This window comes from Oncorhynchus tshawytscha, unplaced genomic scaffold (assembly GCF_018296145.1).
Source record: "Oncorhynchus tshawytscha isolate Ot180627B unplaced genomic scaffold, Otsh_v2.0 Un_contig_795_pilon_pilon, whole genome shotgun sequence".
Taxonomy (NCBI): Eukaryota; Metazoa; Chordata; class Actinopteri; order Salmoniformes; family Salmonidae; genus Oncorhynchus; species Oncorhynchus tshawytscha.
In genome coordinates this window covers 1-26,408 of record NW_024608929.1, presented here as the reverse complement: position 1 = coordinate 26,408, position 26,408 = coordinate 1, and the positions used below count along the sequence as shown (strand labels likewise).

The 26,408-nt window shown below is 43.3% G+C and overlaps 13 non-coding genes across 13 annotated transcripts; all 13 read left to right on the top strand.

Annotated features, from left to right (window-relative positions):
* Positions 1-990: 990 nt before the first annotated feature.
* Positions 991-1,064, top strand: trnan-guu. The gene has a single exon. It is a non-coding gene; the product is annotated as a tRNA-Asn (tRNA).
* Positions 1,065-2,168: 1,104 nt separating this feature from the next.
* On the top strand, positions 2,169-2,242 carry trnan-guu. The gene has a single exon. It is a non-coding gene; the product is annotated as a tRNA-Asn (tRNA).
* A 1,103-nt stretch (positions 2,243-3,345) lies between these two features.
* On the top strand, positions 3,346-3,419 carry trnan-guu. Its single transcript has one exon. It is a non-coding gene; the product is annotated as a tRNA-Asn (tRNA).
* A 1,103-nt stretch (positions 3,420-4,522) lies between these two features.
* trnan-guu lies at positions 4,523-4,596 on the top strand. The gene has a single exon. It is a non-coding gene; the product is annotated as a tRNA-Asn (tRNA).
* Positions 4,597-5,703: 1,107 nt separating this feature from the next.
* trnan-guu lies at positions 5,704-5,777 on the top strand. The gene has a single exon. It is a non-coding gene; the product is annotated as a tRNA-Asn (tRNA).
* A 2,272-nt stretch (positions 5,778-8,049) lies between these two features.
* trnan-guu lies at positions 8,050-8,123 on the top strand. The gene has a single exon. It is a non-coding gene; the product is annotated as a tRNA-Asn (tRNA).
* A 1,109-nt stretch (positions 8,124-9,232) lies between these two features.
* Positions 9,233-9,306, top strand: trnan-guu. Its single transcript has one exon. It is a non-coding gene; the product is annotated as a tRNA-Asn (tRNA).
* A 1,107-nt stretch (positions 9,307-10,413) lies between these two features.
* Positions 10,414-10,487, top strand: trnan-guu. Its single transcript has one exon. It is a non-coding gene; the product is annotated as a tRNA-Asn (tRNA).
* A 1,101-nt stretch (positions 10,488-11,588) lies between these two features.
* trnan-guu lies at positions 11,589-11,662 on the top strand. Its single transcript has one exon. It is a non-coding gene; the product is annotated as a tRNA-Asn (tRNA).
* Positions 11,663-12,764: 1,102 nt separating this feature from the next.
* trnan-guu lies at positions 12,765-12,838 on the top strand. Its single transcript has one exon. It is a non-coding gene; the product is annotated as a tRNA-Asn (tRNA).
* Positions 12,839-13,940: 1,102 nt separating this feature from the next.
* trnan-guu lies at positions 13,941-14,014 on the top strand. Its single transcript has one exon. It is a non-coding gene; the product is annotated as a tRNA-Asn (tRNA).
* A 1,057-nt stretch (positions 14,015-15,071) lies between these two features.
* trnan-guu lies at positions 15,072-15,145 on the top strand. The gene has a single exon. It is a non-coding gene; the product is annotated as a tRNA-Asn (tRNA).
* A 1,104-nt stretch (positions 15,146-16,249) lies between these two features.
* Positions 16,250-16,323, top strand: trnan-guu. Its single transcript has one exon. It is a non-coding gene; the product is annotated as a tRNA-Asn (tRNA).
* Positions 16,324-26,408: the final 10,085 nt, after the last annotated feature.

Sequence of the window (26,408 nt, the reverse complement as noted above, 5' to 3'; positions counted from 1 at the left end):
ACAGTTAGCTTGTTTGACTGTCAATCTCAAGTTTGGAGCTTCGACACCACCCAGGGATGACATTTTTCAGATTGTAGAGATGTGAACTGACCCTTCCTGACTTGTTGTGAGCTTCCACGAGACTATGGCCTGCTGAGGGTCAGTATAACCACAAGTCTCTTTGGTGCAATTTGTTGGCACGTTAGACTCTTAATTTAAAAATTGGTGATTTGAGCCCACCCAGGGATGCGGTCTTTCCGTTTCTAGCGATATGGAAGACCTTCCTGGACTTTTAGTAAGCTTGCTTTTGACCTGCTGTGTTTCCTGTTGTCACATGTGATTGGTGTGTTGTTGAACATGAAAGACGACAAGTTACTATACCTACTGGTAAAATGGCTGTCAATGGTCTCTGATCTTCTGTTACTCAATAGCTTGATCATTCTGTGTTCTCCAAGGAACATATCATTTATTCTTATTAATCTGGCTAGTATGACAATGTAAATGATGTCAATCTGGCATGAAAAACCTTAGCATTTATATTTATCTCGCGAGAAGGACAATGTTGGTTCAGTGTGTGTGTGTTTGTGTGTATATGTATGCCTATACGCCATGAAAGTGACTCGCTACTACATCATTCTTCCGGAGTCAGTCCCCTAATTATTTTGAATGGGCTTGGCGATTATATATTACATTTGTAAAAATGCAGTTGTTTAAAATATATATTTATCAGAATATATTTGTGATTGTGGCTGTATTTAATCATGCCAGATGCCTTTTAATATAATGTTGCACTGACGAACATTGCGCTACATTTTTGCCCTTTTAAGGCCATTCAAAAAGCAAACAAACATTAGATAACTACAGGGCTACTTCCTTGAAAATGTTGCTGCACTTTCGATGCAAGGTAACACAACCATTGGAACAATGTGTTGTTGTTTCGTAAACTCCATGTTCAGTTGGAAGAGAGCACGGACGGCCAGCGATCAAGCGTCAGGGTCATATACACCACAAGTCTCTGTGGCGCAATTGGTTAGCGCGTTAGACTGTTAATCTAAAGGTTGGTGGTTTGAGCCCACCCAGGGACGACAGTGTGTTGTGCTCCATGATGTGGATGTGACATCCTGGACCTCTAATGAAATTCCCAGTTCTTTTGGCCTGCTGAGGGTCAATGCCAACACAAGCCTCTCAAGTGCAATCAAACAGTTAGCTTGTTTGACTGTCAATCTCAAGTTTGGAGCTTCGACACCACCCAGGGATGACATTTTTCAGATTGTAGAGATGTGAACTGACCCTTCCTGACTTGTTGTGAGCTTCCACGAGACTATGGCCTGCTGAGGGTCAGTATAACCACAAGTCTCTTTGGTGCAATTTGTTGGCGCGTTAGACTCTTAATTTAAAAATTGGTGATTTGAGCCCACCCAGGGATGCTGTCTTTCCGTTTCTAGCGATATGGAAGACCTTCCTGGACTTACAGTAAGCTTGCTTTTGACCTGCTGTGTTTCCTGTTGTCACATGTGATTGGTGTGTTGTTGAACATGAAAGATGACAAGTTACTATACCTACTGGTAAAATGGCTGTCAATGGTCTCTGATCTTCTGTTACTCAATAGCTTGATCATTCTGTGTTCTCCAAGGAACATATCATTTATTCTTATTAATCTGGCTAGTATGACAATGTAAATGATGTCAATCTGGCATGAAAAACCTTAGCATTTATATTTATCTCGCGAGAAGGACAATGTTGGTTCAGTGTGTGTGTGTTTGTGTGTATATGTATGCCTATACGCCATGAAAGTGACTCGCTACTACATCATTCTTCCGGAGTCAGTCCCCTAATTATTTTGAATGGGCTTGGCGATTATATATTACATTTGTAAAAATGCAGTTGTTTAAAATATATATTTATCAGAATATATTTGTGATTGTGGCTGTATTTAATCATGCCAGATGCCTTTTAATATAATGTTGCACTGACGAACATTGCGCTACATTTTTGCCCTTTTAAGGCCATTCAAAAAGCAAACAAACATTAGATAACTACAGGGCTACTTCCTTGAAAATGTTGCTGCACTTTCGATGCAAGGTAACACAACCATTGGAACAATGTGTTGTTGTTTCGTAAACTCCATGTTCAGTTGGAAGAGAGCACGGACGGCCAGCGATCAAGCGTCAGGGTCATATACACCACAAGTCTCTGTGGCGCAATTGGTTAGCGCGTTAGACTGTTAATCTAAAGGTTGGTGGTTCGAGCCCACCCAGGGACGACAGTGTGTTGTGCTCCATGATGTGGATGTGACATCCTGGACCTCTAATGAAATTCCCAGTTCTTTTGGCCTGCTGAGGGTCAATGCCAACACAAGCCTCTCAAGTGCAATCAAACAGTTAGCTTGTTTGACTGTCAATCTCAAGTTTGGAGCTTCGACACCACCCAGGGATGACATTTTTCAGATTGTAGAGATGTGAACTGACCCTTCCTGACTTGTTGTGAGCTTCCACGAGACTATGGCCTGCTGAGGGTCAGTATAACCACAAGTCTCTTTGGTGCAATTTGTTGGCGCGTTAGACTCTTAATTTAAAAATGGTGATTTGAGCCCACCCAGGGATGCTGTCTTTCCGTTTCTAGCGATATGGAAGACCTTCCTGGACTTACAGTAAGCTTGCTTTTGACCTGCTGTGTTTCCTGTTGTCACATGTGATTGGTGTGTTGTTGAACATGAAAGATGACAAGTTACTATACCTACTGGTAAAATGGCTGTCAATGGTCTCTGATCTTCTGTTACTCAATAGCTTGATCATTCTGTGTTCTCCAAGGAACATATCATTTATTCTTATTAATCTGGCTAGTATGACAATGTAAATGATGTCAATCTGGCATGAAAAACCTTAGCATTTATATTTATCTCGTGAGAAGGACAATGTTGGTTCAGTGTGTGTGTGTTTGTGTGTATATGTATGCCTATACGCCATGAAAGTGACTCGCTACTACATCATTCTTCTGGAGTCAGTCCCCTAATTATTTTGAATGGGCTTGGCGATTATATATTACATTTGTAAAAATGCAGTTGTTTAAAATATATATTTATCAGAATATATTTGTGATTGTGGCTGTATTTAATCATGCCAGATGCCTTTTAATATAATGTTGCACTGACGAACATTGCGCTACATTTTTGCCCTTTTAAGGCCATTCAAAAAGCAAACAAACATTAGATAACTACAGGGCTACTTCCTTGAAAATGTTGCTGCACTTTCGATGCAAGGTAACACAACCATTGGAACAATGTGTTGTTGTTTCGTAAACTCCATGTTCAGTTGGAAGAGAGCACGGACGGCCAGCGATCAAGCGTCAGGGTCATATACACCACAAGTCTCTGTGGCGCAATTGGTTAGCGCGTTAGACTGTTAATCTAAAGGTTGGTGGTTCGAGCCCACCCAGGGACGACAGTGTGTTGTGCTCCATGATGTGGATGTGACATCCTGGACCTCTAATGAAATTCCCAGTTCTTTTGGCCTGCTGAGGGTCAATGCCAACACAAGCCTCTCAAGTGCAATCAAACAGTTAGCTTGTTTGACTGTCAATCTCAAGTTTGGAGCTTCGACACCACCCAGGGATGACATTTTTCAGATTGTAGAGATGTGAACTGACCCTTCCTGACTTGTTGTGAGCTTCCACGAGACTATGGCCTGCTGAGGGTCAGTATAACCACAAGTCTCTTTGGTGCAATTTGTTGGCGCGTTAGACTCTTAATTTAAAAATGGGTGATTTGAGCCCACCCAGGGATGCTGTCTTTCCATTTCTAGCGATATGGAAGACCTTCCTGGACTTACAGTAAGCTTGCTTTTGACCTGCTGTGTTTCCTGTTGTCACATGTGATTGGTGTGTTGTTGAACATGAAAGATGACAAGTTACTATACCTACTGGTAAAATGGCTGTCAATGGTCTCTGATCTTCTGTTACTCAATAGCTTGATCATTCTGTGTTCTCCAAGGAACATATCATTTATTCTTATTAATCTGGCTAGTATGACAATGTAAATGATGTCAATCTGGCATGAAAACCTTAGCATTTATATTTATCTCGTGAGAAGGACAATGTTGGTTCAGTGTGTGTGTGTTTGTGTGTATATGTATGCCTATACGCCATGAAAGTGACTCGCTACTACATCATTCTTCTGGAGTCAGTCCCCTAATTATTTTGAATGGGCTTGGCGATTATATATTACATTTGTAAAAATGCAGTTGTTTAAAATATATATTTATCAGAATATATTTGTGATTGTGGCTGTATTTAATCATGCCAGATGCCTTTTAATATAATGTTGCACTGACGAACATTGCGCTACATTTTTGCCCTTTTAAGGCCATTCAAAAAGCAAACAAACATTAGATAACTACAGGGCTACTTCCTTGAAAATGTTGCTGCACTTTCGATGCAAGGTAACACAACCATTGGAACAATGTGTTGTTGTTTCGTAAACTCCATGTTCAGTTGGAAGAGAGCACGGACGGCCAGCGATCAAGCGTCAGGGTCATATACACCACAAGTCTCTGTGGCGCAATTGGTTAGCGCGTTAGACTGTTAATCTAAAGGTTGGTGGTTCGAGCCCACCCAGGGACGACAGTGTGTTGTGCTCCATGATGTGGATGTGACATCCTGGACCTCTAATGAAATTCCCAGTTCTTTTGGCCTGCTGAGGGTCAATGCCAACACAAGCCTCTCAAGTGCAATCAAACAGTTAGCTTGTTTGACTGTCAATCTCAAGTTTGGAGCTTCGACACCACCCAGGGATGACATTTTTCAGATTGTAGAGATGTGAACTGACCCTTCCTGACTTGTTGTGAGCTTCCACGAGACTATGGCCTGCTGAGGGTCAGTATAACCACAAGTCTCTTTGGTGCAATTTGTTGGCGCGTTAGACTCTTAATTTAAAAATGGGTGATTTGAGCCCACCCAGGGATGCTGTCTTTCCATTTCTAGCGATATGGAAGACCTTCCTGGACTTACAGTAAGCTTGCTTTTTTTTACCTGCTGTGTTTCCTGTTGTCACATGTGATATGTGTGTTGTTGAACATGAAAGATGACAAGTTACTATACCTACTGGTAAAATGGCTGTCAATGGTCTCTGATCTTCTGTTACTCAATAGCTTGATCATTCTGTGTTCTCCAAGGAACATATCATTTATTCTTATTAATCTGGCTAGTATGACAATGTAAATGATGTCAATCTGGCATGAAAAACCTTAGCATTTATATTTATCTCGCGAGAAGGACAATGTTGGTTCAGTGTGTGTGTGTTTGTGTGTATATGTATGCCTATACGCCATGAAAGTGACTCGCTACTACATCATTCTTCCGGAGTCAGTCCCCTAATTATTTTGAATGGGCTTGGCGATTATATATTACATTTGTAAAAATGCAGTTGTTTAAAATATATATTTATCAGAATATATTTGTGATTGTGGCTGTATTTAATCATGCCAGATGCCTTTTAATATAATGTTGCACTGACGAACATTGCGCTACATTTTTGCCCTTTTAAGGCCATTCAAAAAGCAAACAAACATTAGATAACTACAGGGCTACTTCCTTGAAAATGTTGCTGCACTTTCGATGCAAGGTAACACAACCATTGGAACAATGTGTTGTTGTTTCGTAAACTCCATGTTCAGTTGGAAGAGAGCACGGACGGCCAGCGATCAAGCGTCAGGGTCATATACACCACAAGTCTCTGTGGCGCAATTGGTTAGCGCGTTAGACTGTTAATCTAAAGGTTGGTGGTTCGAGCCCACCCAGGGACGACAGTGTGTTGTGCTCCATGATGTGGATGTGACATCCTGGACCTCTAATGAAATTCCCAGTTCTTTTGGCCTGCTGAGGGTCAATGCCAACACAAGCCTCTCAAGTGCAATCAAACAGTTAGCTTGTTTGACTGTCAATCTCAAGTTTGGAGCTTCGACACCACCCAGGGATGACATTTTTCAGATTGTAGAGATGTGAACTGACCCTTCCTGACTTGTTGTGAGCTTCCACGAGACTATGGCCTGCTGCTGAGGGTCAGTATAACCACAAGTCTCTTTGGTGCAATTTGTTGGCGCGTTAGACTCTTAATTTAAAAATGGGTGATTTGAGCCCACCCAGGGATGCTGTCTTTCCATTTCTAGCGATATGGAAGACCTTCCTGGACTTACAGTAAGCTTGCTTTTGACCTGCTGTGTTTCCTGTTGTCACATGTGATTGGTGTGTTGTTGAACATGAAAGATGACAAGTTACTATACCTACTGGTAAAATGGCTGTCAATGGTCTCTGATCTTCTGTTACTCAATAGCTTGATCATTCTGTGTTCTCCAAGGAACATATCATTTATTCTTATTAATCTGGCTAGTATGACAATGTAAATGATGTCAATCTGGCATGAAAAACCTTAGCATTTATATTTATCTCGCGAGAAGGACAATGTTGGTTCAGTGTGTGTGTGTTTGTGTGTATATGTATGCCTATACGCCATGAAAGTGACTCGCTACTACATCATTCTTCCGGAGTCAGTCCCCTAATTATTTGATGGGCTTGGCGATTATATATTACATTTGTAAAAATGCAGTTGTTTAAAATATATATTTATCAGAATATATTTGTGATTGTGGCTGTATTTAATCATGCCAGATGCCTTTTAATATAATGTTGCACTGACGAACATTGCGCTACATTTTTGCCCTTTTAAGGCCATTCAAAAAGCAAACAAACATTAGATAACTACAGGGCTACTTCCTTGAAAATGTTGCTGCACTTTCGATGCAAGGTAACACAACCATTGGAACAATGTGTTGTTGTTTCGTAAACTCCATGTTCAGTTGGAAGAGAGCACGGACGGCCAGCGATCAAGCGTCAGGGTCATATACACCACAAGTCTCTGTGGTGCAATTGGTTAGCGCGTTAAACTGTTAATCTAAAGGTTGGTGGTTCGAGCCCACCCAGGGACGACAGTGTGTTGTGCTCCATGATGTGGATGTGACATCCTGGACCTCTAATGAAATTCTCAGTTCTGAGGGTCAATGCCAACACAAGCCTCTCAAGTGCAATCAAACAGTTTGCTTGTTTGACTGTCAATCTCAAGTTTGGAGCTTCGACACCACCCAGGGATGACATTTTTCAGATTGTAGAGATGTGAACTGACCCTTCCTGACTTGTTGTGAGCTTCCACGAGACTATGGCCTGCTGAGGGTCAGTATAACCACAAGTCTCTTTGGTGCAATTTGTTGGCGCGTTAGACTCTTAATTTAAAAATGGGTGATTTGAGCCCACCCAGGGATGCTGTCTTTCCATTTCTAGCGATATGGAAGACCTTCCTGGACTTACAGTAAGCTTGCTTTTGACCTGCTGTGTTTCCTGTTGTCACATGTGATTGGTGTGTTGTTGAACATGAAAGATGACAAGTTACTATACCTACTGGTAAAATGGCTGTCAATGGTCTCTGATCTTCTGTTACTCAATAGCTTGATCATTCTGTGTTCTCCAAGGAACATATCATTTATTCTTATTAATCTGGCTAGTATGACAATGTAAATGATGTCAATCTGGCATGAAAAACCTTAGCATTTATATTTATCTCGCGAGAAGGACAATGTTGGTTCAGTGTGTGTGTGTTTGTGTGTATATGTATGCCTATACGCCATGAAAGTGACTCGCTACTACATCATTCTTCCGGAGTCAGTCCCCTAATTATTTTGAATGGGCTTGGCGATTATATATTACATTTGTAAAAATGCAGTTGTTTAAAATATATATTTATCAGAATATATTTGTGATTGTGGCTGTATTTAATCATGCCAGATGCCTTTTAATATAATGTTGCACTGACGAACATTGCGCTACATTTTTGCCCTTTTAAGGCCATTCAAAAAGCAAACAAACATTAGATAACTACAGGGCTACTTCCTTGAAAATGTTGCTGCACTTTCGATGCAAGGTAACACAACCATTGGAACAATGTGTTGTTGTTTCGTAAACTCCATGTTCAGTTGGAAGAGAGCACGGACGGCCAGCGATCAAGCGTCAGGGTCATATACACCACAAGTCTCTGTGGCGCAATTGGTTAGCGCGTTAGACTGTTAATCTAAAGGTTGGTGGTTCGAGCCCACCCAGGGACGACAGTGTGTTGTGCTCCATGATGTGGATGTGACATCCTGGACCTCTAATGAAATTCCCAGTTCTTTTGGCCTGCTGAGGGTCAATGCCAACACAAGCCTCTCAAGTGCAATCAAACAGTTAGCTTGTTTGACTGTCAATCTCAAGTTTGGAGCTTCGACACCACCCAGGGATGACATTTTTCAGATTGTAGAGATGTGAACTGACCCTTCCTGACTTGTTGTGAGCTTCCACGAGACTATGGCCTGCTGAGGGTCAGTATAACCACAAGTCTCTTTGGTGCAATTTGTTGGCGCGTTAGACTCTTAATTTAAAAATGGGTGATTTGAGCCCACCCAGGGATGCTGTCTTTCCATTTCTAGCGATATGGAAGACCTTCCTGGACTTACAGTAAGCTTGCTTTTGACCTGCTGTGTTTCCTGTTGTCACATGTGATTGGTGTGTTGTTGAACATGAAAGATGACAAGTTACTATACCTACTGGTAAAATGGCTGTCAATGGTCTCTGATCTTCTGTTACTCAATAGCTTGATCATTCTGTGTTCTCCAAGGAACATATCATTTATTCTTATTAATCTGGCTAGTATGACAATGTAAATGATGTCAATCTGGCATGAAAAACCTTAGCATTTATATTTATCTCGCGAGAAGGACAATGTTGGTTCAGTGTGTGTGTGTTTGTGTGTATATGTATGCCTATACGCCATGAAAGTGACTCGCTACTACATCATTCTTCCGGAGTCAGTCCCCTAATTATTTTGAATGGGCTTGGCGATTATATATTACATTTGTAAAAATGCAGTTGTTTAAAATATATATTTATCAGAATATATTTGTGATTGTGGCTGTATTTAATCATGCCAGATGCCTTTTAATATAATGTAATGTTGCACTGACGAACATTGCGCTACATTTTTGCCCTTTTAAGGCCATTCAAAAAGCAAACAAACATTAGATAACTACAGGGCTACTTCCTTGAAAATGTTGCTGCACTTTCGATGCAAGGTAACACAACCATTGGAACAATGTGTTGTTGTTTCGTAAACTCCATGTTCAGTTGGAAGAGAGCACGGACGGCCAGCGATCAAGCGTCAGGGTCATATACACCACAAGTCTCTGTGGCGCAATTGGTTAGCGCGTTAGACTGTTAATCTAAAGGTTGGTGGTTTGAGCCCACCCAGGGACGACAGTGTGTTGTGCTCCATGATGTGGATGTGACATCCTGGACCTCTAATGAAATTCCCAGTTCTTTTGGCCTGCTGAGGGTCAATGCCAACACAAGCCTCTCAAGTGCAATCAAACAGTTAGCTTGTTTGACTGTCAATCTCAAGTTTGGAGCTTCGACACCACCCAGGGATGACATTTTTCAGATTGTAGAGATGTGAACTGACCCTTCCTGACTTGTTGTGAGCTTCCACGAGACTATGGCCTGCTGAGGGTCAGTATAACCACAAGTCTCTTTGGTGCAATTTGTTGGCGCGTTAGACTCTTAATTTAAAAATGGGTGATTTGAGCCCACCCAGGGATGCTGTCTTTCCATTTCTAGCGATATGGAAGACCTTCCTGGACTTACAGTAAGCTTGCTTTTGACCTGCTGTGTTTCCTGTTGTCACATGTGATTGGTGTGTTGTTGAACATGAAAGATGACAAGTTACTATACCTACTGGTAAAATGGCTGTCAATGGTCTCTGATCTTCTGTTACTCAATAGCTTGATCATTCTGTGTTCTCCAAGGAACATATCATTTATTCTTATTAATCTGGCTAGTATGACAATGTAAATGATGTCAATCTGGCATGAAAAACCTTAGCATTTATATTTATCTCGCGAGAAGGACAATGTTGGTTCAGTGTGTGTGTGTTTGTGTGTATATGTATGCCTATACGCCATGATGAAAGTGACTCGCTACTACATCATTCTTCCGGAGTCAGTCCCCTAATTATTTTGAATGGGCTTGGCGATTATATATTACATTTGTAAAAATGCAGTTGTTTAAAATATATATTTATCAGAATATATTTGTGATTGTGGCTGTATTTAATCATGCCAGATGCCTTTTAATATAATGTTGCACTGACGAACATTGCGCTACATTTTTGCCCTTTTAAGGCCATTCAAAAAGCAAACAAACATTAGATAACTACAGGGCTACTTCCTTGAAAATGTTGCTGCACTTTCGATGCAAGGTAACACAACCATTGGAACAATGTGTTGTTGTTTCGTAAACTCCATGTTCAGTTGGAAGAGAGCACGGACGGCCAGCGATCAAGCGTCAGGGTCATATACACCACAAGTCTCTGTGGCGCAATTGGTTAGCGCGTTAGACTGTTAATCTAAAGGTTGGTGGTTCGAGCCCACCCAGGGACGACAGTGTGTTGTGCTCCATGATGTGGATGTGACATCCTGGACCTCTAATGAAATTCCCAGTTCTTTTGGCCTGCTGAGGGTCAATGCCAACACAAGCCTCTCAAGTGCAATCAAACAGTTAGCTTGTTTGACTGTCAATCTCAAGTTTGGAGCTTCGACACCACCCAGGGATGACATTTTTCAGATTGTAGAGATGTGAACTGACCCTTCCTGACTTGTTGTGAGCTTCCACGAGACTATGGCCTGCTGAGGGTCAGTATAACCACAAGTCTCTTTGGTGCAATTTGTTGGCGCGTTAGACTCTTAATTTAAAAATGGGTGATTTGAGCCCACCCAGGGATGCTGTCTTTCCATTTCTAGCGATATGGAAGACCTTCCTGGACTTACAGTAAGCTTGCTTTTGACCTGCTGTGTTTCCTGTTGTCACATGTGATTGGTGTGTTGTTGAACATGAAAGATGACAAGTTACTATACCTACTGGTAAAATGGCTGTCAATGGTCTCTGATCTTCTGTTACTCAATAGCTTGATCATTCTGTGTTCTCCAAGGAACATATCATTTATTCTTATTAATCTGGCTAGTATGACAATGTAAATGATGTCAATCTGGCATGAAAAACCTTAGCATTTATATTTATCTCGCGAGAAGGACAATGTTGGTTCAGTGTGTGTGTGTTTGTGTGTATATGTATGCCTATACGCCATGAAAGTGACTCGCTACTACATCATTCTTCCGGAGTCAGTCCCCTAATTATTTTGAATGGGCTTGGCGATTATATATTACATTTGTAAAAATGCAGTTGTTTAAAATATATATTTATCAGAATATATTTGTGATTGTGGCTGAATTTAATCCTGCCAGATGCCTTTTAATATAATGTTGCACTGACGAACGTTGCGCTACATTTTTGCCCTTTTAAGGCCATTCAAAAAGCAAGCAAACATTAGATAACTACAGGGCTACTTCCTTGAAAATGTTGCTGCACTTTTGATGCAAGGTAACACAACCATTGGAACAATGTGTTGTTTCGTAAACTCCATGTTCAGTTGGAAGAGAGCACGGACGGCCAGCGATCAAGCGTCAGGGTCATATACACCACAAGTCTCTGTGGCGCAATTGGTTAGCGTGTTAGACTGTTAATCTAAAGGTTGGTGGTTCGAGCCCACCCAGGGACGACAGTGTGTTGTGCTCCATGATGTGGATGTGACATCCTGGACCTCTAATGAAATTCCCAGTTCTTTTGGCCTGCTGAGGGTCAATGCCAACACAAGCCTCTCAAGTGCAATCAAACAGTTAGCTTGTTTGACTGTCAATCTCAAGTTTGGAGCTTCGACACCACCCAGGGATGACATTTTTCAGATTGTAGAGATGTGAACTGACCCTTCCTGACTTGTTGTGAGCTTCCACGAGACTATGGCCTGCTGAGGGTCAGTATAACCACAAGTCTCTTTGGTGCAATTTGTTGGCGCGTTAGACTCTTAATTTAAAAATGGGTGATTTGAGCCCACCCAGGGATGCTGTTTCCATTTCTAGCGATATGGAAGACCTTCCTGGACTTACAGTAAGCTTGCTTTTGACCTGCTGTGTTTCCTGTTGTCACATGTGATTGGTGTGTTGTTGAACATGAAAGATGACAAGTTACTATACCTACTGGTAAAATGGCTGTCAATGGTCTCTGATCTTCTGTTACTCAATAGCTTGATCATTCTGTGTTCTCCAAGGAACATATCATTTATTCTTATTAATCTGGCTAGTATGACAATGTAAATGATGTCAATCTGGCATGAAAAACCTTAGCATTTATATTTATCTCGCGAGAAGGACAATGTTGGTTCAGTGTGTGTGTGTTTGTGTGTATATGTATGCCTATACGCCATGAAAGTGACTCGCTACTACATCATTCTTCCGGAGTCAGTCCCCTAATTATTTTGAATGGGCTTGGCGATTATATATTACATTTGTAAAAATGCAGTTGTTTAAAATATATATTTATCAGAATATATTTGTGATTGTGGCTGTATTTAATCATGCCAGATGCCTTTTAATATAATGTTGCACTGACGAACATTGCGCTACATTTTTGCCCTTTTAAGGCCATTCAAAAAGCAAACAAACATTAGATAACTACAGGGCTACTTCCTTGAAAATGTTGCTGCACTTTCGATGCAAGGTAACACAACCATTGGAACAATGTGTTGTTGTTTCGTAAACTCCATGTTCAGTTGGAAGAGAGCACGGACGGCCAGCGATCAAGCGTCAGGGTCATATACACCACAAGTCTCTGTGGCGCAATTGGTTAGCGCGTTAGACTGTTAATCTAAAGGTTGGTGGTTCGAGCCCACCCAGGGACGACAGTGTGTTGTGCTCCATGATGTGGATGTGACATCCTGGACCTCTAATGAAATTCCCAGTTCTTTTGGCCTGCTGAGGGTCAATGCCAACACAAGCCTCTCAAGTGCAATCAAACAGTTAGCTTGTTTGACTGTCAATCTCAAGTTTGGAGCTTCGACACCACCCGGATGACATTTTTCAGATTGTAGAGATGTGAACTGACCCTTCCTGACTTGTTGTGAGCTTCCACGAGACTATGGCCTGCTGAGGGTCAGTATAACCACAAGTCTCTTTGGTGCAATTTGTTGGCGCGTTAGACTCTTAATTTAAAAATGGGTGATTTGAGCCCACCCAGGGATGCTGTCTTTCCATTTCTAGCGATATGGAAGACCTTCCTGGACTTACAGTAAGCTTGCTTTTGACCTGCTGTGTTTCCTGTTGTCACATGTGATTGGTGTGTTGTTGAACATGAAAGATGACAAGTTACTATACCTACTGGTAAAATGGCTGTCAATGGTCTCTGATCTTCTGTTACTCAATAGCTTGATCATTCTGTGTTCTCCAAGGAACATATCATTTATTCTTATTAATCTGGCTAGTATGACAATGTAAATGATGTCAATCTGGCATGAAAAACCTTAGCATTTATATTTATCTCGCGAGAAGGACAATGTTGGTTCAGTGTGTGTGTGTTTGTGTGTATATGTATGCCTATACGCCATGAAAGTGACTCGCTACTACATCATTCTTCCGGAGTCAGTCCCCTAATTATTTTGAATGGGCTTGGCGATTATATATTACATTTGTAAAAATGCAGTTGTTTAAAATATATATTTATCAGAATATATTTGTGATTGTGGCTGTATTTAATCATGCCAGATGCCTTTTAATATAATGTTGCACTGACGAACATTGCGCTACATTTTTGCCCTTTTAAGGCCATTCAAAAAGCAAACAAACATTAGATAACTACAGGGCTACTTCCTTGAAAATGTTGCTGCACTTTCGATGCAAGGTAACACAACCATTGGAACAATGTGTTGTTGTTTCGTAAACTCCATGTTCAGTTGGAAGAGAGCACGGACGGCCAGCGATCAAGCGTCAGGGTCATATACACCACAAGTCTCTGTGGCGCAATTGGTTAGCGCGTTAGACTGTTAATCTAAAGGTTGGTGGTTTGAGCCCACCCAGGGACGACAGTGTGTTGTGCTCCATGATGTGGATGTGACATCCTGGACCTCTAATGAAATTCCCAGTTCTTTTGGCCTGCTGAGGGTCAATGCCAACACAAGCCTCTCAAGTGCAATCAAACAGTTAGCTTGTTTGACTGTCAATCTCAAGTTTGGAGCTTCGACACCACCCAGGGATGACATTTTTCAGATTGTAGAGATGTGAACTGACCCTTCCTGACTTGTTGTGAGCTTCCACGAGACTATGGCCTGCTGAGGGTCAGTATAACCACAAGTCTCTTTGGTGCAATTTGTTGGCGCGTTAGACTCTTAATTTAAAAATGGGTGATTTGAGCCCACCCAGGGATGCTGTCTTTCCATTTCTAGCGATATGGAAGACCTTCCTGGACTTACAGTAAGCTTGCTTTTGACCTGCTGTGTTTCCTGTTGTCACATGTGATTGGTGTGTTGTTGAACATGAAAGATGACAAGTTACTATACCTACTGGTAAAATGGCTGTCAATGGTCTCTGATCTTCTGTTACTCAATAGCTTGATCATTCTGTGTTCTCCAAGGAACATATCATTTATTCTTATTAATCTGGCTAGTATGACAATGTATATGATGTCAATCTGGCATTAAAAACCTTAGCATTTATATTTATCTCGGAAAACGACAATGTTGGTTCAGTGTGTGTGTGTTTGTGTGTATATGTATGCCTATACGCCATGAAAGTGACTCGCTACTACATCATTCTTCCGGAGTCAGTCCCCTAATTATTTTGAATGGGCTTGGCGATTATATTACATTTGTAAAAATGCAGTTGTTTAAAATATATATTTATCAGAATATATTTGTGATTGTGGCTGTATTTAATCATGCCAGATGCCTTTTAATATAATGTTGCACTAACGAACATTGCGCTACATTTTTGCCCTTTTAAGGCCATTCAAAAAGCAAACAAACATTAGATAACTACAGGGCTACCATTGGAACAATGTGTTGTTGTTTCGTAAACTCCATGTTCAGTTGGAAGAGAGCACGGACGGCCAGCAATCAAGCGTCAGGGTCATACACACCACAAGTCTCTGTGGCGCAATTGGTTAGCGCGTTAGACTGTTAATCTAAAGGTTGGTGGTTCGAGCCCACCCAGGGACGACAGTGTGTTGTGCTCCATGATGTGGATGTGACATCCTGGACCTCTAATGAAATTCCCAGTTCTTTTGGCCTGCTGAGGGTCAATGCCAACACAAGCCTCTCAAGTGCAATCAAACAGTTAGCTTGTTTGACTGTCAATCTCAAGTTTGGAGCTTCGACACCACCCAGGGATGACATTTTTCAGATTGTAGAGATGTGAACTGACCCTTCCTGACTTGTTGTGAGCTTCCACGAGACTATGGCCTGCTGAGGGTCAGTATAACCACAAGTCTCTTTGGTGCAATTTGTTGGCACGTTAGACTCTTAATTTAAAAATTGGTGATTTGAGCCCACCCAGGGATGCGGTCTTTCCGTTTCTAGCGATATGGAAGACCTTCCTGGACTTTTAGTAAGCTTGCTTTTGACCTGCTGTGTTTCCTGTTGTCACATGTGATTGGTGTGTTGTTGAACATGAAAGACGACAAGTTACTATACCTACTGGTAAAATGGCTGTCAATGGTCTCTGATCTTCTGTTACTCAATAGCTTGATCATTCTGTGTTCTCCAAGGAACATATCATTTATTCTTATTAATCTGGCTAGTATGACAATGTAAATGATGTCAATCTGGCATGAAAAACCTTAGCATTTATATTTATCTCGCGAGAAGGACAATGTTGGTTCAGTGTGTGTGTGTTTGTGTGTATATGTATGCCTATACGCCATGAAAGTGACTCGCTACTACATCATTCTTCCGGAGTCAGTCCCCTAATTATTTTGAATGGGCTTGGCGATTATATATTACATTTGTAAAAATGCAGTTGTTTAAAATATATATTTATCAGAATATATTTGTGATTGTGGCTGTATTTAATCATGCCAGATGCCTTTTAATATAATGTTGCACTGACGAACATTGCGCTACATTTTTGCCCTTTTAAGGCCATTCAAAAAGCAAACAAACATTAGATAACTACAGGGCTACTTCCTTGAAAATGTTGCTGCACTTTCGATGCAAGGTAACACAACCATTGGAACAATGTGTTGTTGTTTCGTAAACTCCATGTTCAGTTGGAAGAGAGCACGGACGGCCAGCGATCAAGCGTCAGGGTCATATACACCACAAGTCTCTGTGGCGCAATTGGTTAGCGCGTTAGACTGTTAATCTAAAGGTTGGTGGTTCGAGCCCACCCAGGGACGACAGTGTGTTGTGCTCCATGATGTGGATGTGACATCCTGGACCTCTAATGAAATTCCCAGTTCTTTTGGCCTGCTGAGGGTCAATGCCAACACAAGCCTCTCAAGTGCAATCAAACAGTTAGCTTGTTTGACTGTCAATCTCAAGTTTGGAGCTTCGACACCACCCAGGGATGACATTTTTCAGATTGTAGAGATGTGAACTGACCCTTCCTGACTTGTTGTGAGCTTCCACGAGACTATGGCCTGCTGAGGGTCAGTATAACCACAAGTCTCTTTGGTGCAATTTGTTGGCGCGTTAGACTCTTAATTTAAAAATGGGTGATTTGAGCCCACCCAGGGATGCGGTCTTTCCGTTTCTAGCGATATGGAAGACCTTCCTGGACTTTTAGTAAGCTTGCTTTTGACCTGCTGTGTTTCCTGTTGTCACATGTGATTGGTGTGTTGTTGAACATGAAAGATGACAAGTTACTATACCTACTGGTAAAATGGCTGTCAATGGTCTCTGATCTTCTGTTACTCAATAGCTTGATCATTCTGTGTTCTCCAAGGAACATATCATTTATTCTTATTAATCTGGCTAGTATGACAATGTAAATGATGTCAATCTGAATAGTCAAGCATGATCACATTTATTGTAAAATAAATACTGCAGCAGCTGTATTTCTGCTGTTTTGTTTCATAGCTGGTAAATTAAATCGCAAAGTCAAAGAAGTACGAATTCTATATAGCCTATCCCACCTTGTGCTGCAACACTGTCTGGCTGGGGGTTGTGCGCACATGAAGATCTGAGTGAAAGATACATTTTTAAAAGCGCTGCGCACAGGAATGAAATACTTGAAACTAAAGACTACTGGAGGGAGACTTTGTCCTTGTGTTTCTTGGCTATTTACATTGTTTTGTTCACAAGCTGTTGTTTTTTAATGTTTGAGTTTCAACTGCTAGGGAAGAGAAGACAAAGCTGCTACTAGTCAGACTGAATCTCACAGGTAGTGGTTGGGAGTCGACTTCAAAATAATAGAGTCGTCCACTCCTGGTGTTGTTGATGATAAGATTGGAGGAACTGGACTCGGTCATGAACCAGGACATGGTGGAATAAAATATATGTAGGCTGTTTATTCAGTGAAAAAGTATTGCTCAGGCGTGCACGGGCTCATTCACACTTGACTCAGAGAGAGACAGCTGGAATGCGCCCCGAAGACAAAGCGTGCATCAGAATTAATACATAGAATGATGTAGGTAGATTCTGGTAGTCCTGGCTTCTGGTAGGTTGCTTGTAGGTGATAGACAGTCCTCTCCAGCCTAGTGTCAGTATCCCTTTGGTTCTTGACAGAGTTCTTTGTTCTCTATGCTGGTGTGTGTGGTTAGAGAGTTTCAGTGTGTGTGTTTGGATGTGTGTGTGTTTAGAGGGTTTCAGTGTGTGTGTTTGGGTGTGTTATCGTAGCCAGCCACCTGTGCGGGGGTGCTGCCAGTGCGGTTAGTATCTGCTGGGAACAGGGGGAGGTTATGAAACAGAGAGCATTTATTAGTGCAAGCTATAATTACATGGTTAAGGCCACAGGCAGACAACAGTCAGTGAATGCTTTATTACATGTGTCAATATGTTATTACAAATCCCCCTCTTCACGTCTGAATAGACGTGACAAAACAAAAAGTAAGAAAAATAGAACAGGAAAATTGTAGTCCCCCTCTTCACGTCTCCAAAGAGACTAAAAGTATGTGCATGTTTCAAACTCCACCGGAGGATCTTCCTGTTGTAGGAGGGGGGACATCAGCGCGGGTTCAGTATTTGGTGCAATAGCAGAAGTAATAACTCGAGAAAGCAGGGAGCGGGCACATGGAATGCAACAACAGCCACAGAGGGTTAATATAGCAGCAAACACAGAGATAGAGACCAGAATAGAAGAGACCAGGACCTTATATTTACCAAATGCATCCATCCAGGAGTCCCACATAATGGTGTCAACCCCAGAGTGGGATTTCATTTTACCATTAAGGGTACGCAGGCCTTCTAACGCCACAGTAAGGCTGCCATCAGGGGCTGTGTTATTGGGGATAAATGTGCAACATTGCTCCCCAAACATAAAACATACCCCACCCTTCTCAGCCAGCAACATGTCAACGGCAATGCGATTTTGAAAAGCCATAAGGGAGGTGGCAGCCAGTTGACCATGCACGGCCTCAAAGCCTTGTTGAGTCCAGTTACCTAATTTTTGGACATTGAAATGTATATAGTTAATGCGGTCAACATTTTTATTAACAGTGCACCACCAGCAGAGAGATGATTCAAAACCTGCGGCGACCTGGTCCACCAGCTTGTACTCATCAGGGACCCCCCTAGGAACACCTATGGCATCAATATACGTGGGATCCCCGACAGTCAGGGCTGCTGCCCGCTTGGTTCTGGTAGGCAGAATCTGTGGGTCCACAGCCTGTATCCGGGTCACCAAATCACCCACACCTATAGGGTAAACAGAGATAGGCAGCAGAAGTGTTACAAGCGCACAAGTACCCGTAGCATTATTGGGAGTTCTGTCAAAAACCCTGGGTTCCCCACACCACCACCAGATGTCAGCCCTGATCACTGGCTTAAAACCACCAACTACTACTATAGTATTTGTACACCAACCCTCAGGGAGCAAACCTAACTGTAGTATACCCCCTGTCATGTTAATACAGGAGAATTCGGCCCTGGCAACATCAGAGGAAAATACTGGTGCCCTGACCGTAGCGGAGACAACAGGGTAAACTGGAGCAATTACCAGTCGGATTGTCTTTGTCCATAAGGGGCAACAAACATCCGATCCCGACAGAGGCCGGGACAATGCGGAGCAATGGTCTGGCACCCATGCAAACTACGCAACTGGTGGGGGTTGTATTGGCTGCTTGTTCGGTCAATAAAAGCCAATTGTTTGAAAAACCTGAGACACCTGTAGCAACCTGAATGTTCTCATCCGGGGTAGGGGTAGTGGCCACTAAAACAGAACCCCACCCATCCATGTCCTGCGGTGTGGTATGTGGCTTTGCCATATCGTCACGCACCGTCACAGAAGTAGGCTGTGGTTGTTGCGTAAAACAGATATATAGTGTGAAATGGACTTCAGCCCTGCTGGTATCTACATATGGGGCCAACGTAAAAACCTGGCAACCCATAGTCGTCCCAGGTCGTACAATCAGCTTTAGTTGAAAACCAGTGCGTGAAAGTGTAAACCGTTTGCGCCAGGCAAGGACAGCCCGTCCCTTGGAATAGCTGGACCAGTCATACCCTGTTTCCGCCACCAGGTTTTTCCAAGACCACTCACCATATCCCCCTTTGGTTATATACCAGTTAAAACTGGAATAGGTCCAGGCAGGTAGCCCCAGACTATTTCGCGCATGACCAAAAATGCTCCAAGGCAGGTAAGCGGTGGTGGTGGCATTGAAAGGCAAACACAAGGTGGTGCTCTTCAACTCCTGGGGGGTGCACTTAGTGACCCCCATCTCACGCCTAGAAACGGTATGGTCTTGTGGTAGATAAGAGGGAAGAGAGAGAGAGTTAGTTTCACCTGGCAGAGTAGAATTCAGTGTGTGAGTCTGTAGTGGGTGCATCTGTTGGTCTATAAGCCATGTGAGTGTGCATACAGTGACTCCTCCTATGAGAAGAAAAATAACAAACAGGGGTCTCGAGATCCCCAAACGTTCCCAGGGGGAAAGGTGTGATTTAGTCAGGGAGTATGGGGCTGAACCTCCCATTTTCCTTGGCTAAATAGATGTAGAATTTGGGACCGAATGTAGACCACTTAGGTCAGTTCTGACTTCCGTCAGTGTGCGGGAAGGGGTTGGAGCTGGTGTACAATGTGTGAGGTGGTGCCAAGGTGTGCCCAATTTACCTTTGACCTGGACTGAGTGTGAAGTAACCTCCTTCACTTCGTACGGCCCAGTCCACCTGGGTTCCAGCCACTTTCTCTTGTGGACTTTTGACCCTTACTCAGTCTCCAACTTTTACCTTCAGTGGTGCTGGATCTTCCTTCAGTTCTCCCTCCTGGACCTTGCGAACCTGAACAGAGAGAGCTGCAGAAAGTTCCGTTAGTTCTCTTACATAGTTAGACATAGAAATTTATTGCACATCAAGGGCGGGCATATGACCTCCCTCCCTTGGTGGGCCAGGCATGACTCTTCCAGTCATTATCTCATGAGGAGAGAGATGGGTGCCTGACCCTGGTGAGGCTCTCATGGCCATCAACGTCAGGGGCAGGGCTTCGACCCATTTCAACTTCGACCCGGCACATATTTTAGCTATTTTGAATTTTAAGCGTTTGACCCGCGCATTTCCACGAGACCTTGGGATTGTGGCCTATAAACAGACCCAAATTTAATGACTGATTTCGCATCCTCTCTCGCCGTTGGAATTGCCTCTACCCATTTGGAAAACCTATCCACCATCACTAATAGGTATCGTTTCTCATTAATCACATTATCCGCCCCCATGTCTGTGTAATCTATGCTAATGTCCTGAAAACATGCATTAGGTAATGGGTATGAGCCCATGGGTGTTTGATATGCTTTCTTTGGGTTGTGGTCACCACAAATGTGGCATTCGTCGCAGAATAAGTCATCGTCATAAAATAAGTCAGTCATATTTTTCATGTGTGGATGCCACCATACGTGTGAGACCCTTTGCAGGGTCTTTAGTTTGCCTTCGTGTGTGGGGCCATGTGTTTCTCGTAAAAGTTCTGGGTCCATCCATGTGGACTGCTCCATGGGCATAGGCTGAGTCTGTATAGATATTCACAGTCTTTCCTTTTCCTCTGATGAGGGCCTGCGTCAATCCGATGATTTCAGCTAATTGAGAAGGTACTGGTTGAGGGATGATGCCTGATTGAAGGGTGACATCACGAGGTGAGCTGTTTTTTCAATAGCTTTTGCTACTGCAGTTTGGAAGAGTAGTACATCAAGACCCTTTTCTCCCCCTCTTGTTTCTGGAATAGAACGGATGAGGTGAATCCTTCCTTTTCAGAAACATCCAAATGGAACTTGTTCTTATAGTCAGGTGCAGAGTGTAGATTTGGGCTGTCAGTTGGTTGAATTTAAACAGGATGTGAGGGGTGGTAGGCCCTGTGGGTAGGAGGCAAATGGCGCTGGGTGGTTGTATGCAGGTTGTTCTGAGGGGATGGCCTGTAGCCACCCCTCCCTTGGTGGACCGTAGAAGGGCCTTCCTCCCCTGGGTGGGCGCTGAGGTTGAGACAGTGGATATGGGCAGTCCCTGGAGTAGTGACCGGGTGTCCTACAGTTGTAGCAAACTCTCCCTCCTGGCAGTCCTGGAATCCATTGTGGCTGAAATGCAACCTGTGTTCCCCCCTGTGGTGCCATTGGCATTGGTGTTAAGTGCGCAGGGCCAGGAGCGGGTGTGGAGGTCTGCTGGACAGTTTGTTGCTGCATCATCTGGGTGACTGCTTTAGTGACTATATCAGCAATGTCTGTAGATGCCTCGGCCACCATCTGTTTCTTTGGTTTGTCTCCCCTCTGCGCGTCCTTCAGTTGCAACTTCAAGAGCTCAACCTGGAGCTTTTGCACCTGGGATTCAGCTCCCCCTTTATCCTTGTGATGTTGAGCAACGTGATGATGGATGTGTGTGTTGAACTGGGTCAGAGGGAGGGAGATGAGGCCCACTGTGCCCCTCAACTGTGCTTTCACTTCAGTAGGACATCCATTCACCACCATTTCTTTCCACATCGCTAGAGTGGTGTCGGTGTGATCGAATGGCTCTTCATGCACCGACCTCCATGTGGTCTTAGCCCTGTCCAGGTAGGCAGCGGGTTGTTCACCAGGTTCCATGGTAAAAGAGGTAAGGGTGGCATGGTTCCTTTCCGTAGTCCTTATCTGGTCAAGCGGAGTTGCGTTCGGCGCATCTTCGAAGTCAGCTGCCTTGATGAGGGCTTTCATTTGCCCGTGATCGGTGGCCCGAGCCAGTAGTGCCTCCATGTCTCCTTTAAAGAGTTTCAGGCCTCTTCCTGTTCTCCCCTTAGTTCTCGTTCCTGTATACGTACAGACCGTCTGATTGGTTCGACGAGGTCCTGGACATGCCCTGATAGTATGCCATCTATGCGATAAGCTCCCCCTGCTTCCTCGGTTTGTTTGAGTAGGGTTTTTGCGAGTTTCAATGATTTCTCCAATTCCTCTCTCATTTCTTCCATCCCCATGGAATGGGCAGAGGAGGCCACACTCTTGTTCTCTTCGTTCTCCACTGGCATACTCCCATGTGAGAAAACCGACCCCTGGCTAGCGTGTTGACTACCGTGAGAGCTAGGAGGTGTGTTTTGGGAACATCTCATATAAAAATCTGGGTGTGGTGTAGATGAAAGCAGGCCTCCCATTTCACTCGTGAGGGAATTAGGTTCAGGCATGTGGCCAGTAGGGTGCCGGTCCTCCATATGTATGGGTTCACACAGTATCTGCCCTCCCTTGATTCCCAGGCTCATGGTTCCCTTTATATTACCCCCTTTGATAGCCAGCAGTGGTGCCTGGAAAGTGGCATCTGGCAGGAAAGGGTTAAATGGGTTGTGTGGGCCCCCATTATGTGGCGACTGGCCAGCCTCCAGGCCTGCAGAGTAGGGAGGTGGAATTTCCTTTGGTAGTGCTGGGTAGATGGATGCGTAGTGTGCTGAGGAGAGCGGCTGGTGGTTATTCTCTGTTGAGTCAGGTCAGGTTAGAGTCTGAATTGGAGTAGTGACTGGAGTTACTACTCCCATCACATCGAGTTTTTCTTTTTTCTGCAGTTGCACACGTTTGGTTTCTTCGTTGGCCCACATCCCTATTTTTAATTCGTCCTCAGTCCTTTCCCTCTCTTTTGTACCGTCGTTTTTGAAAAAATGTTCCCTATTCCTGTCTACCTCCCACCCCTTTGCTTCTGCCACTGCTTCTTTCAATCCTTTCTGCATAATAGACAGATCTCCCACGGAAGGGAGACCCCCACTAAAGTAACCTGCCTGTGTCCATTTTAGTTTTATACGCTCCCAAACCTTCCTTATTTTGTTATATTGATTCTTACTTCCTGACCTGTCCCTGATTTTTTGGTCCAAGTATTCAGTAATTTTGAGTTTGACCGAACTCTCAGCCATTGTGAATCGTATGTAAATTAAAAAAACGGTAAATCTGTATAAAATCCTTGTATACTTAGCCCGTCCTGGACATTACATCCAGGATGTATTCTTGGCGCAAACAGTAGTCTTAACTCTCGTGTTTCACCCTCGTATACAAAGTTAGAGCGCAATGGTGGATAGGCATTACTGGCAGGAAAAAACAACTTGGAATTTCGTCTAAATAGGTCTCAGGAACGATCGCAGGTCAAACGTATCCAAAACCCAAAATAGGACACGCGGCAGTAATACGAAAATGGTTGATGATCAACTATGCAATGTTATCCATTCCAAATGAATGACATTGCGTTATGGATTTATTTTGTAAATGCACTTTTAGAATTTTATTTGGAAAATGGTTACCTATTAAACACGGAGCACACAAAATAAAATGTTTAACGTTATACACGGAGCACACAGCTCTTCCGTGGAATAAAATATTTAAACACGGAGCACACAGCTCTTCCGTGGAATTTAAACACGGAGCACACAGCTCTTCCGTGGAATTTAATATTTAATCACGGAGCACACAGCTCTTCCGTGGAATTTAATGTTTAATCACGGAGCACACAGCTCTTCCGTGGAATTTAATATTTAAACACGGAGCACACAGCTCTTCCGTGGAATTTAATCTCTAATTAATATGATTTAACACGGGGTACACAACTTTTCCGTATTCTCTAATTAATATGAATTTGGTATAACATACTACACGACCTACTCGACAGTACACAACACATCAGTAGGACATTTTACATGTAGATTATTGATACATAAACCCCTTATAACATACTACACGACCTACTCGACAGTACACAACACATCAGTAGGACATTTTACATGTAGATTATTGATACATAAACCCCTTATAACATACTACAGGACCCACTCGACCGTACACAACACATCAGTGGGACATTTTATCTGTAGATTATTGATACATAGGTAAACATATATTGGCAGTCCCTATTCCATAGTACACAACAGTTCAATAGGATGATAACCAATAGCTGAGCAATACCTTTCAACCAGCCGCGTTAATGCGTAATTTAATAGGTATAATTTAGCAACAATTCATACTCACTCCCGGTAGTACTGATCTCAATTTGGTTATTGACTATATTCGAATATGCAGATTTGAATTTAACAGGTTCTGCTCACCTTTTTTTAATGAGATCTCTGATCAGTATCCCGAGGTGGGCTGAATGGTTGGTGGCTCCTGGATCAGGTCACCCGTCCCTCTGGATCCGATCGTTCCGTGACCGGTCCGTTCCTCACATCAACCTACGACGGATCGAATTTCAGGTTCGTTAGAAAACCATCCTCTGCTACCAATTCTGTTGATGATAAGATTGGAGGAACTGGACTCGGTCATGAACCAGGACATGGTGGAATAAAATATATGTAGGCTGTTTATTCAGTGAAAAAGTATTGCTCAGGCGTGCACGGGCTCATTCACACTTGACTCAGAGAGAGACAGCTGGAATGCGCCCCGAAGACAAAGCGTGCATCAGAATTAATACATAGAATGACGTAGGTAGATTCTGGTAGTCCTGGCTTCTGGTAGGTTGCTTGTAGGTGATAGACAGTCCTCTCCAGCCTAGTGTAAGTATCCTTTTGGTACTTGACAGAGTTCTTTGTTCTCTATGCTGGTGTGTGTGGTTAGAGAGTTTCAGTGTGTGTGTTTGGATGTGTGTGTGTTTAGAGGGTTTCAGTGTGTGTGTTTGGGTGTGTTATCGTAGCCAGCCACCTGTGCGGTGGGGTGCTGCCAGTGCGGTTAGTATCTGCTGGGAACAGGGGGAGGTTATGAAACAGAGAGCATTTATTAGTGCAAGCTATAATTACATGGTTAAGGCCACAGGCAGACAACAGTCAGTGAATGCTTTATTACATGTGTCAATATGTTATTACAGTGTCGACTACAAATTTTGGGTGTCAAGCTTGGCGGAATGGACTCCGACTCCTAAGATTCAGTGTTGTCTGCAACGGAGGAAACTATTTTCCATGCTTTATTTCAACAGCACAAACTCTCGCATCTTTCACAGAAAAGAAACACGGAGTTAGCAAGAGAGAGAGATAGGTGGGGCAAAGCCAGGCATAGGTAGGCACGGAGTTAGCGATGGAGAGAGAGAGAGAGAGGGAGGGGCAAAGCCAGGCATAGGTAGGCACGGAGTTAGCGATGGAGAGAGAGAGACGGGAGGGGCAAAGCCAGGCATAGGTAGGCACAGAGTTAGCGATGGAGAGAGAGAGAGACAGGAGGGGCAAAGCCAGGCATAGGTAGGCATTTTGGCCACCAGGCAGACAAAGTCAGCCATGGTAGGCACGGAGTTTTCGATGGGAGAGACAGGAGGGACCAAAACCAGCCATTCTTGGATCTTTCATGGGAAGAAAGATGAAGTCAGCAATAGAGAGAGTGAAATGGGAGGGGCAAAGCCAGGCATAAGTAGGCATGTTGGCGACCACGCAGACAGTCAGAAACGTGCATCAGTAATCAACAGATTTAGGCTATAGGTGTAATATTCATATGTGTAAACATACTGAATTGTAATTGGATGCATTTTACCGCCATATCATGCTGTGCTATGATTGGTTAAGACCACCCAAATGGTTAGGTCATGGGCAGATTTATCCTGGTTGGCGATACGTGAACATGCCAGTTATAGCTAGCTAATAAAGAGCTACGTTAAGAAATATCCTGTAGTACGGCTGTCACGAGTCCGACCGAGGGTGGCTTCCCTTCCCGGTCGGGTGGCGCTCGGCGGTCGTCGTCACCGGCCTATTAGCTGCCACTGATTGTCTTTCCTCCCCCTCCTTGTATGTTTATTGTTAGCACCTGTTCGTGAATGATTAGTTGGGCTTTATTAGACAGCCGGCCCGCCTGTTTCTTTGTGCGGGATTAATTATTGTGACCTTCGGTTCTGTAGTAGAGGAACGTGTTTGTTCCTGGTCGTGTATTTCGGTTGTACTATTTTC